The sequence below is a fragment of the Oncorhynchus mykiss genome, chromosome 32 (assembly GCF_013265735.2).
Source record: "Oncorhynchus mykiss isolate Arlee chromosome 32, USDA_OmykA_1.1, whole genome shotgun sequence".
Classification (NCBI taxonomy): Eukaryota; Metazoa; Chordata; class Actinopteri; order Salmoniformes; family Salmonidae; genus Oncorhynchus; species Oncorhynchus mykiss.
The window spans coordinates 36,582,705-36,593,472 of NC_050572.1; the positions used below are offsets into that span (position 1 = coordinate 36,582,705).

General features: G+C 42.6%; 1 long non-coding RNA gene and 1 pseudogene across 1 annotated transcript; both read left to right on the forward strand.

Annotated features, from left to right (window-relative positions):
* The first annotated feature begins 734 nt into the window (after nucleotides 1-734).
* On the forward strand, nucleotides 735-1,672 carry LOC110487616 (annotated as a pseudogene).
* Nucleotides 1,673-2,664: 992 nt separating this feature from the next.
* On the forward strand, nucleotides 2,665-8,804 carry LOC110489338. The gene is made up of 3 exons (XR_002468559.2): nucleotides 2,665-3,229; nucleotides 4,362-4,530; nucleotides 7,856-8,804. It is a non-coding gene; the product is annotated as an uncharacterized LOC110489338 (long non-coding RNA).
* The last annotated feature ends 1,964 nt before the right edge of the window (nucleotides 8,805-10,768 follow it).

Genomic DNA, 10,768 nt, shown 5'->3' on the forward strand with positions numbered 1-10,768 from the left:
AGAAATTATATTATTTATGGGTTAATGGCCTCTGGATGACTCATTATTTATAGCTGCCTGTATGTGTTTGGATGGATAGTGCAAAAGATCATCAAGGACATCAACCACCTGAGCCACCTCCTGTTCACACCGCTATCATCCAGAAGGCGAGGTCAGTACCGGTGCATCAAAGCTGGAACCCAGAGACTGAAAAACAGCTTCTATCCCAAGGCCATCAGACTGCTAAACAGCCATCACTAACTCAGAAAGGCTGCTGTCTATATTGAGACCCAATCACTGGCCACTTTAATCAATGGCTCACTAGACACTTTATACAATGCCACTCTAAATAATGGCACTTTAACAATGTTTACATATCTTACATTACTCATATCACATGTATATACTGTATTTTATACCATCTATCGTACCTTGCCTATGCCGCTCGGACATCGCTCATCCATATACTTACTTGTACATATTCTCATTCACCCCTTTAGATTGTGTGTATTAGGTAGTTGTTGTGGAATTGTTAGATCTCTTGTTAGAGATTACTGCACTGTCGTAACTAGAAGCACAAGCATTTTGCTACACTCACATTGACATCTGATAACCATGTGTATGTGACAAATAACATTTGATTTGAATTGATCAGCAGTAAAATTTCAGTTTGGCAATGTGATTGGGTCTGGCATTCCACCCATTTCCTCTGTTGTTATTTTCTTGCTGTCTGAGCGGGTGGAAGGTATTACAGAATGGAAGCTCAAGCGTATAGAGTCAGGACTCTGGGAGAATGGGAACAAGGTTGGAAAGAGGGAGAGATTGGCTCTCAGTACTTATTTTTCTTTTCATATTACTGAATCTCTAGCTGTAGTTCTCAAGGAATTACAGAGTGTAATCATTAAAGGTGTGTCTGTCATCTGAATAGGCTTATTGTGTGAAATGACTGAGATGCCTTTCACTGCCTTTTTCAGTGGTACAACATTGCTCATTTTTCTTATGTAATAGCATGTTGGAGAGCTATATTGACAAGGTTCTCTGTGAACTGAAGGGAGTCCGGTTTTTCTTCCCACTATGTGGGAAAGCCGTTGATATGAAATGGTAGGTTGCGGAAATTCAACACACACACACAAACATAATATTACACTTCTATAACCATAGACGTGTTTTTTTATTTATTTTTTATTTAGAAAGAACTTGCACATGCCTGAATTATCTCCTCCTACCTGTTGATACGCAGGCTTGTAGATATGGGACACCCAGTTGTTGGTGTGGATATAGCTGAGATGGGTATTAGGCAGTTCTTTGAAGATCAGAAGTTGATCTACAGTGAAGAAGTGGTCCCAGCAATACCTGGTGCCAAGGTTTACAAGGTATGAAGAAGACCATGCACTTCGGTTCGCATTCCTGAGGGCCAATCTCGTTTGCGTGTCCATCCTTCCATCTACTCCTTTTGTGGATCACATTGATTATGCCTTAACTGAAACGTTCAGATGGAAAGCTATCCTTGTACCGGTGTGACCAATGCAAATTCTCCAGGTAAAGATCATTTGAACAGTAATCCATTTCCCCGCATTTCTTAAATTGTTTTGACACAAGTTACGTCTGTAACAGGTATGCAGCACTGATCATGTCGTCCGTGGACAAGGACTGACGATACCTCTTGGACAATTTTTTTTATTTTTATTCTTAATAGTTTGAAGGTAAGATCTTCCCCTGAAATAACAGCTCAAATGATATTTGTCTTCCATTTGTTCTAGATGCATGTGAGTAGCATATTTATTCAAACATACAGTAGAGTATGCGTGTAGTTTATTAACCTTCCATTGTCATTCGTTAACACCTCTCTATATGTCCTCCATTTTATGTGCCTTGTATAAACAGACTTTCTGGTGAGTTTTATTAATACAATTGTGTTTGTCATTGATAGTACCTTTATTGATATTCCTTTGTATACCTGTAATTGAACTGAATTTGATATTTAACACAAAAACCAATTGAGTGAAATATGAGAAGATATTGTAGGAGAGAATTGTGGCAAGGTAGTTTCACAATATTCATTTGATTTGATATGTATTCCAGGGAGGAGTTGTGATATTGAGTTTATACAGTCTTCAGGTGCTCTCCCAGGCGTGAAGGATAAGGAATGGGGCTTGGATGTCTTCATAGGAGGACAGGGAGAGATGTCTGAGCGAAATAGCGCATTGAAAATGATTGTCAGGATGTTAGGTGTTCTGTGAAGGTTAGATGTTGTTATTAGCTTTGTTGACAGTTTGGAAATGACCTCATGTCGAAATATGTCAAGTCAATTCTTTCAAATGGGAAATGAACTGAATTTGCAGTGTTTTTGAAATGTCTGGCATTTAAAATAAAATAAAATATACCCGTGTGCCTTTGCTTTTTATTATTTGTATCATAGATATTGTGTCCTGTTGAAGAAGAAAACAATTCTCTACAATGAAAGCAAGGAACATGCATTAGATACTCCACAGCAATTGTTATAATAATTCTGACCTGTCTTGAAATGCATAGGTTCCTCATTGTTAACCAATACATTGGATTCGGCACTTCTCTTTGTTCGCGTGCTGTCACGTTCTGCTCCACACTAGACCCCGATTTGCTGTTGCCTAGATACTAGGGGTGCGTTCGTAAATTCACTCTGGCTATCTACTCCGATTTCAGAGCACTTTCGTCCGAGTGTGCCAGAGTGCAGAATAACTGATCAATTTATGAATGCTCAACACCCGTTGAATATGGACCGTGTAAACCTCGGCAAAAAAAAGCATAATCAATTGTTGCCAGCAGCACAGTTACAAGTCAACAACGCCAACACGAAAACAGCCTAAAAGGCGTTCTCTCATTTGTGTCTGGAAGAAGACAGCAAGATATCCAGTTAGCTTGGGTGCTTGACAGCCGTTGTGAGGTCAGAACTTTGGGGTCAACCCTACTCCTAGGCCAGAGCGTCCAGTATGCGCTCTGGACGCACAGAGAGCGAAACCCTCGGAATTTACCAACGGACAATCTAACAACGCATCTGACAACGCTCTGAATTTACGAACGCCCAGTGCGCCCTCTGAACGCACTCTGGACGCACTCTGAGCGCCCTCTGAGCGCACTCTGACACTCCAGATTTAATTTACCAACACACCCTTAGGCCTACATTTTTTGTTAACAAATCCAGGGAGTCAGGGACGAAGATAAGCGTTATTTTATAAAGCAGACGTGCCCGAAGCCACAAAAGAAGGAAACGGTAAGTTTGTAAAACGTGACAAGGTTGACATAATGTTGTCATTGAGTTTTTGTGAATGTTACAATGTAGCAATTGCAAGATGTGCCACATATAGAACAACAAACTGCCCGAGAGGGCTCGAATGCAACGTTTTAACAAAGCGGGCACGTGTTGCTGCAATAACGACGCTCACTCGTGAACGTGTTAACGATTCATTTTACAGTAATGACAATGGTTATTTCATATGACCAGATCAGCATACATCCACCTGGGCAATGTATCCGGGATGATGAAACCCAAGCCCTTGAGGTTAGCAGGTAACAGGCAGCTACAGCGGTAGCAAATGTTACAATCTTTTCTGGACTTATTTTTGTGCACATATTTTTTACACTATTATTTGGGTAGGTGTATATAAATTTATTTTTTTTATTATTATCTAATTCACGTATTAATGAGTATGGCAGGTCAGTCACCGCGCAGCAAGGCTGGAGGGGATATTTACTAATTTGGTTATTATTAAGAAGATGCTTAGAGCCAATGTGATTAGCAGTTAAAGTCTATATCCAGAATAATCTATGTACGTAGATTATACACCACATCTAATACGTCCAGAAATTGTGTGGCGGCCAAACCTCCATGCACAAAACATTTCACCTACTGCGCTAAACTATCACTTTAAGTGCTTTGTTTATACAGGAGACGTGGCACTGACCTATAAAGAGGCAGTTGTATGAGGTTAGTACCAAACACCACAGAGTGGGGATTTGACCTTTGCAACTGTATATTCCAGAGGAGATGTTGACTCAACAGAGGCTACTGCTTTGACAGGCAGTACTGTTTAACCAGCGGTGGTGGTATAGTATATCAGGGTTATTATAGGGTAACGCAGCACCCGGTGTGTCTGCATCTAGTACCAGAATAGCTCTTATGACCTTAGTAAATGTCTTTTGAAAAAAAAAAGGAATGATGATGTGACACAAACCCAGATTCTGTGTTTTACTAGCAGCTTGAAATAGACTGGCTGGCTGACTGCCTGAATGAATGGATGGATGGCTAACTGTACCTCTGTCTCCTGAAGATGGTGCCGACAGCAGTAAACATAAACAAACTAGCTGCACCAATCCAACTGTAGCATTTCAGCTCTGTTTTTCAGGTAACCTTTACCTTTACCTGGCTATCTGCTCGGTCTGTCCCAGTGTCTGTACAGCTTCTTCTGCTACGTTCATTAGGAAGGACCCAAGGGGTATCCAGGAGGAGGTAGGGCTCCTGCTGCGTTCCCCACCCTCAGGAACAGGGTGGAGGCCACAAAGGACAGACCAAAGGTGTGTGGGGAGTGGGGGAGGGCTAGGGTGGTGTGGGTGCGTGCGTGACTATCTATCCACTACCACATTACATGTTGAGTGATTTCTATGTTGCAGTAAAGAACCAAATGGTTTGGTTTGGAAAGCCATCTCTCCTTGAATGATGTCTAGCTACCTCCCATCCCATAGGACTCATAGGACTGATTGAGACAGATTTAAGACTTGTCAGATATGAGTGACAGGATGTTTAATGTCAGCTCCTAACATCTGACAGACAGTTCTGTAAGTAATTTGAGGTCTATTGCTGTTATGCTGTCAGGTCCAGGCCAAAACAAATTCATAAAAAATCCTACAATGTGATTTTCTGGATTTTTTTTCTCATTTTGTCTGTCATAGTTGAAGTGTACCTATGATGAAAATTACAGGCCTCTGAGTTTACATTGGAGCGTTACGTTCACTAGTTCCAGAAACATCCAGTGATTTTGCATAGCCACATCGATTCAACAGAAATACTCATCATAAATGTAGATGATAATACAAGTTATACACATGGAATTATAGATATACCTCTACTTAATGCAACCGCTGTGTCAGATTTCAAAAAAACTTTACGGAAAAAGCAAACCATGCAATAATCTGAGACGGCGCTCAGAAAATTAATCAAATTAGATGCCATGTTGGAGTCAACAGAAACCCGAAATTACATGATAAATATTCCCTTACCTTTGATGATCTTCATCAGAATGCACTCCCAGGAATCGCAGTTCCACAATAATTGCTTGATTTGTTCGATAATGTCCGTTATTTATGTCAAAGTAGCTCCTTTTGTTAGCGTTAGGTACACATATCCAAACGCTTGTGCGTTTGGACAAAAACTTTGGGCAAAAACTTCAAAAAGTTATATTACAGGTCGAAGAAACATTTCAAACTGAGTATAGAATCAATCATTAGGATGTTTTTATCATAAATCTTCAATAATGTTCCAACCGGAGAATTCCTTTGTGTCTACAGAAGCAAGTCGATATCATGTGGAATGCGCATTACCAGGAAATGGCTCTCTGCCAGTAAGCTGACTCATTAAGCTCTTATTCAGTCCCACAACATAGCAGAAGCCTCATTCAAGTTTCTAAAGATGGTTGACATCTAGTGGAAGCCCTAGGAAGTGCAACTTCATTCATATCCCAATGTGAATTCAATAGGGCCTGGGTTAAAAATATACCAACCTCAGATTTCTCACTTCCTGTTTGGATTTCTTCTCAGGTTTTTGCCTGCCATATGAGTTCTGTTATACTCACAAACATCATTCAAACAGTTTTAGAAACTTGTTTTCTTTCCAATACTAATAATAATATGCATATATTAGCAACTGAGACTGAGGAGCAGGCCGTTTACTCTGGGCACCTTTCATCCAAGCTACTCAATACTGCCCCTGCAGCCATAAGAAGTTAAGGAAATTCTACAGTATGACTCGTGTGATTTTGTCCTCCCACTGTAGGATTGCTCCTCACTCTTATGCCCAAACCCAAACAAATGAATATCTAGTGCCTAGGGAATAGGCACCCGTTTGGAATTGGTCCTCAGTCTTCTGCTTTTCGTCCTCTGACCCTGAGTAAGCTCGTGACCCAGCTCTCCCCAGTCATGGTGTCCCTGCTGCCCTATCCGCGGGAGAAGGCTCCTCACCTGTTCCACCGCAACAGACTCAAGAATCAGAGCCAGGCCGCGCTGTGTAACCCAGAATAGCCCCATCCCAGGTCTGTTTGTGCTGTCTTGCCAACTCCTATGGCCATTGTCACTCCAATTGTTAGCAAGACAGCATAAAGTTCTGGGACCAGGCTAGGGAATAAATATGTTCGCTGAATCAGAAGGTTGAATGGAAGAACAAACTAGAGGTGTAAGAGACTGATAATATGCACTGGAAACATTCTATTGAACTTCTGAATATCTCTTGTGCAGTGCATTCGAAAAGTATTCAGACCCCTTGACCTTTTCCACATTTTGTTACAGCATTATTCTAAAATTGATTTTTTAAAACATTTCCCTCAGGAATCGACACCCAATAATGACAAAGCAAAAACTGTTTTTTTGACATTTTTGCAAAGCTATGTCAGGTTGGATGGGGAGCGGCGTTGCACAGCTATTGTCAGGTCTCTCCAGAGATGTTCGATTGGGTTCAAGTCCGGGCTTTGGCTGGGCCACTTAAGGACATTCAGAGACTCATCTCTAAGCCATTGTCTTGGCTGTGTGCTTAGGGCCGTTGTCCTGTTGGAAGGTGAACCGTCGCCCTAGTCTGAGGTCCTGAGTGCTCTGGAGCGGTTTTCATCAAGGATCTCTCTTTGCTCCATTCATCTTTCCCTCGATCCTGACTAGTCTCCCAGTCACTGCCACCAGCAGTGACTGGGAGATGGTAGGGATGGTGCCAGGTTTCCTCCAGATGGGACACTTGGCATTCAGGCCAAAAACTTAAATCTTGGTTTTTCCAGACCAGAGAATATTGTTTCTCATGGTCTGTGAGTCCTTTAGATGCCTTTTGGCAAACTCTAAGTGGGTTGTCATTTGCCTTTTACTGAGGAGTGGCTTCCGTTTGGCCACTCTACCATAAAGGTCTGATTGGTGGAGTGCTGCAGAGATGGTTGTCCTTCTGGAAGGTTCCCCCATCTCCACAGATGAACTCTGGAGCTCTGTCAGAGTGACCATTGGGTTCTTGGTCACCTCCCTGACCAAGGCCCTTCTCCCCCGATTGCTTAGCTTGGCCGGGCGACCAGCTCTAGGAAGAGTCTTGGTGGTTCCATTTAAAAATGATGGAGGCCACTGTGTTCTTTGGGACGTTTAATGCAGCAGAAATGTGTTGGTATCCTTCCCCAGATCTGTGCCTCGACACAACCCTGTCTTGGAGCTCTACGGACAATTATTTCAACCTCATGGCTTGGTTTTTGCTCTGACATGCACTGTCAACTGTGGGACCTTATATAGACAGGTGTGTGCCTTTCCAAACCATGTCCAATAAATTGAATTTACCACAGGTGGACCCCAATCAAGTTGTAGAAGCATTTCAAGGCTGATCAATGGAAACAGGATGCACCTGAGCTCAATTTTGTGTCTCATAGCAAAATCTGTAAATAAGGTATTTCTGTTTTTTATTTTGGATACATTTGCAAAACAAATGTAAAACCTGTTGTCGCTTTGTCATTATGGGGTATTGTGTGTAGATTGATTAGGGGGGGAAAAAATTACATTCATTTTAGTATAAGGCAAAATGTGCCAAAGGGAATACTTTCCAAATGCACTGTATTGCCACACCCCTGAACTTATGTCTGTTATGTGTGAACTTTAATATCTGTTTTCCTAGATTTGGGTTTCTAGAGAAGCCTCTGAGCCAGTTCAGCTGCACCACCCTCATGCACAAGGGAGCCAACAACGAGGAGGGGGAAGAGGATGATGACGATGAAGACCCCGGCGTCCATGTTAGAAGCAGTAAGAACACCTTCAACGCAGCAGCCTCAGCCGTGCCAATACAGTCGCCTCACGGGCCCCCACAGAGGGAGTGTGTGACGGAGAAGTCCGTCAGTACACCAACACACACACACATTAATCGCGCCTCCCTGCTCTGTTATTAGCTACATTAACAATGAGAGTTGTATGTACTAAGATAGAGACGTTAACTCTCTTAGTACATACATTTCACACTTTATTCTTTCCTCCCGTCAGTAACAGTTCATGGCATAAAGAATATACAGACAAGCGTTCATGTTTAATTTAAGCAACGTTTATTGTACTTATCAATGTTATGGATGAGTGCGTTGTTTGTTTGGTTCTGTTCCCCTCTCTCCGTCTCTGTAGCTTCCGTGTATGCTGGGATAAGGACCAGAGGTACGGTAATCGGGCTGGCTTTGTAGTGCCTGTCCCGAATGGCTCGTTCATGTGAATGAGCTTATTGGAAGACTCCATGTCAGTAGGGATGGGATTTTGTAAATGTTATATTGGTATATTGTATCATGAGAAACGTGTTGCAATGCATATCATTCATGATGTTTAGCTGAGTGGGAAATGTAAGCTTTGATGAAGGTAATTGCTAATTAATTAGTGCTGGGTATGCTCTGATGGGAGGGGCTTCCCCTACAAAAAGGAGCCTCTCTTTCAGTTCAAGGGGGGGACCATTTTGGATTGAGCTATTGATGGGGCAGCATTGTTATTTTAATTACATTTTTTATAGCTGTCCCATAATGGATACTTTGGATGGCAGTACTGTTGTTTTTCTTCCGTATTCACTATGTAAATAAACACCCAGAAGCACAGAAGTACTTTTGCGTCGCCGCCATCTTTTTATTTGATGGAGGTTAGGTTTTTCAGTTTAGCCTTCTGGCCTACTCTACCTGACAGTGTGCCCTCAGACACAGAGTGATAGTATGTGCGCGTTTGTGTGTCTGCGTGTGTGTTTGTGTGCAGTGGTGCGTATTTATGATATTTGTGTTTCATAATTGTCCTTCAATTCGCAAGTGGCTGAATGTATCTCACCAGAGAAAGCATCCAACTGAGCGAAACAGCATCCCTCTGTCTCAGTATGTCTGGCCAAAAAGAGTATGACATTGTTGCCACCTGTAGCATTGAATTCATTAGCAAGAGAAGCCAGCAAGCATTTGGACTCCCTTGATAATGTTTAAATAAAATAATAGCCAATCAGTGTTGAGCTAAACTGAGTGAGCTCTACTGTGAATGGTCCTGGCGCACCAAACAAAAGTGTCAAGTGAAGCCATTTTTTATTTAACTTCACACAAATCATATTGCATCAAAAGCACTGATAGAATTGTAAAAAAAAAAATCATCTCGTTGTGAAGTTGTCCTCCGGTGGCTAGCTAGTTAGATAAAATCGTCCCTTTCCTAAATTAGCCATGGATGGAGATAGGGATTTGGACTTGTGGACTTGGTGTACCAGCCAATGATTATAACGGCAATTCTGATCCAACCATAAAGTCTCTGGGGGGATACATTGTGCCCCTGGCCTGAGAGGATGGAAGTTCAACATGTAACTAGATATATTAGGCTAACGTGAACGAGTTGGCTCATCGTCGGCCATGAAATTAGGTTAGGCTTGCTGGCATGCCTTTTAGCCTGGTAGCCTAGTCTAGGACAACAAAGACTAAAAGTAGGTTGGCTACTGTATGACAGAGAGGAAGATTGCATAGGCGTTCCTCTACAAGTAGGGTGAATCAACATGTTTTTCTACTTGTGCGCGCACACACACACACACACACTGAGCCCTCTCCTGTACTTCCTGTTCACCCACGACTGCGTGGCCACGCACGCCTCCAACTCAATCATCAAGTTTGCGGACGACACAACAGTGGTAGGCTTGATTACCAACAACGACGAGACGGCCTACAGGGAGGAGGTGAGGGCCCTCGGAGTGTGGTGTCAGGAAAATAACCTCACACTCAACGTCAACAAAACTAAGGAGATGATTGTGGACTTCAGGAAACAGCAGAGGGAACACCCCCCTATCCACATCGATGGAACAGTAGTGGAGAGGGTAGCAAGTTTTAAGTTCCTCGGCATACACATCACAGACAAACTGAATTGGTCCACTCACACAGACAGCATTGTGAAGAAGGCGCAGCAGCGCCTCTTCAACCTCAGGAGGCTGAAGAAATTCGGCTTGTCACCAAAAGCACTCACAAACTTCTACAGATGCACAATCGAGAGCATCCTGGCGGGCTGTATCACCGCCTGGTACGGCAACTGCTCCGCCCTCAACCGTAAGGCTCTCCAGAGGGTAGTGAGGTCTGCACAACGCATCACCGGGGGCAAACTACCTGCCCTCCAGGACACCTATACCACCCGATGTCACAAGAAGGCCATAAAGATCATCAAGGACATCAACCACCCGAGCCACTGCCTGTTCACCCGAGGTGAGTAGAGGTGCATCAAAGCTGGGACCGAGAGACTGAAAAACAGCTTCTATCTCAAGGCCATCAGACTGTTAAACAGCCACCACTAACATTGAGTGGCTGCTGCCAACACACTGACACTGACTCAACTCCAGCCACTTTAATAATGGGAATTGATGGGAAATTATGTAAATATATCACTAGCCACTTTAAACAATGCTACCTTATATAATGTTACTTACCCTACATTATTCATCTCATATGCATACGTATATACTGTACTCTATATCATCGACTGTATCCTTATGTAATACATGTATCACTAGCCACTTTAACTATGCCACTTTGTTTACATACTCATCTCATATGTATATACT